We start from the raw sequence: 2,040 nt of genomic DNA, 5'->3' as shown, positions 1-2,040 counted from the left end.
AAAAAAAAACTCAAAACAAACAAAAAATAAACAAAATGGGGTCATATTTGAATTTATTTCATTACACAAAAGGTTTTCAAAGATGCATAGACGTTTAGCATCTATAATCTGACATTTGAATATTTGGAATATGTTAATATCTGGAATATAGGGAGTAATCAATGTAAGACACAATGAACATTGTCCAATGTGTAATACTTTCTATGCTCAAGATTATAGAATTATGAAATTGTATTTAGGCATTGTTTGTTGTGTCTATCTAAAAATTTATGTTTATATGAGAGCTAAATGCAGGCTATCTAATTACATATACATATATCCTCAAAAGACTGCTTTCTTCTCAAATTGTATAAATGATGCTATATGTATTTAAATCCAGTGTACACAATCAATATTTGCAACCGTGGAAATCTTGAGGAACTATTCAAACTCTAAATGAATACCCTTTTAAAAAATTATATCATTACTTTTATGTAAGTATTAAAGATACATTTTATATGCAAATTGAAAGCTAGCTTAGAAGATAATTTCATAAGATTTTTCCATCTTGAAAATGCTTGAATTGAATAAATAAACCTTTGCATTGACAATGAACTTTTTCTAAGTTCTTCTTTTTTATTTATTTTTCAAGTGAATAACCTTATTTTGATAATAGTGGTTTTAAAGCAATCCTCAAAAACATTTAGTGGTATTATGATCCAAAATACAGCATTAGAAGGCAACTTTTCATAATGTTACCATATTCTTAACATCTTTGGAACAATTCATAGGTGTCAAAAAAATAAAACTAGAAACTTCATTTTACTGAGCTATACTTCTTCTGTGTGCGTTCCCCACAAAGTTAAAGTAATGTTGGATGGTACATGCTTATCCATGTTTGCAGCTATAAAATTTGCAAAGTGGAGCTCTGGGAACTACCTGGATGCTCATTCACACATGAGTAGAGAGGTAGAGTTTGATAGCCTGGGCAAGATGAAGTATGTTGGGAAGCTGAGGCATGTTTTTGTTCAACCTGAACATCTTAGAGATTAATAAGGCTAAGTCTCATGAGAGAATCCAAATGAATAAATGACTCTGAAAATGTAGCTCAGTGCTAAAGCCCCAGGTTAAATCTTGAGCACTAAAAATATATGGTATGTATATATAATGGAATGATATTTAACGATAAATGAAAATGTGATGATGTTGTTTCCTAAGAAATATGTGGATTGGTAGCCCATGTTATATGAAATAAGATAATCACAGAAAGTTCAATAGCAGACATATTTTATTTGAGAAATTCAAAATATGAATGAAAAAGTAAAGGAGAGATGTTAAAAAAATTAAAAAATAAAATAAAAAAGAGATGTTAGTAAAGAAAGGGCCAGACATTTTGGTGAAGGTGAAGAGGCTTAGCAGAAAGGAGAGTCGCAAAGTCTTGGAGGAACAGACATAAAAATAATCAACATATGATTTCATATATGTACCAATCATTCCAAATGAAAATACCCAGTTTGTTTTTAATGCACCATGTTTAAACCCTGAAATGAATGCTGCTTTTTTCTTGGCAGAACTACAGAGATAGCGGGATCCTGAACAGACACAGAGTGCAGGCCCAGTGAGTGAGTGAGACAACCAGGGCCACAGGATCCTGAATAGACCCAGAGCACAGGCCCAACTGAGGCCGCGGGATCCTGAACAGACCCAGAGCACAGGCCCAGGGAGTGGGTGAGACGACCTGGGGCCCACTGGATCCTGAATAAACCCAGAGCCCAGGCCTGGTGAGTGAGTGAGAATACCCAAGGCCCGGGGATCTTCATTCGACCCAGAGTGCAGGCCCAGAGAGGAACCCTTCAGCAGAACTCCCTGCAAAGAGGCTAGAAGCAAGACCCACCCAGCTAATTCAGGAGCAGAACATCTTGCCAGAGAGACACAAAGGGTTTAACTCTAACGGCTGCAGCAGAAAGAAGTGGAGCACAGCAACCAGATCCAAACAACACCCACCTGGAGGAATCTGAACTTCGTAGATCCAGACCTGGTGCTAAGGTAATAACTCTATCT

This window comes from Octodon degus, unplaced genomic scaffold (assembly GCF_000260255.1).
Source record: "Octodon degus isolate 3935 unplaced genomic scaffold, OctDeg1.0 scaffold00183, whole genome shotgun sequence".
Classification (NCBI taxonomy): Eukaryota; Metazoa; Chordata; class Mammalia; order Rodentia; family Octodontidae; genus Octodon; species Octodon degus.
Note: the sequence above shows the minus strand (reverse complement) of the source record.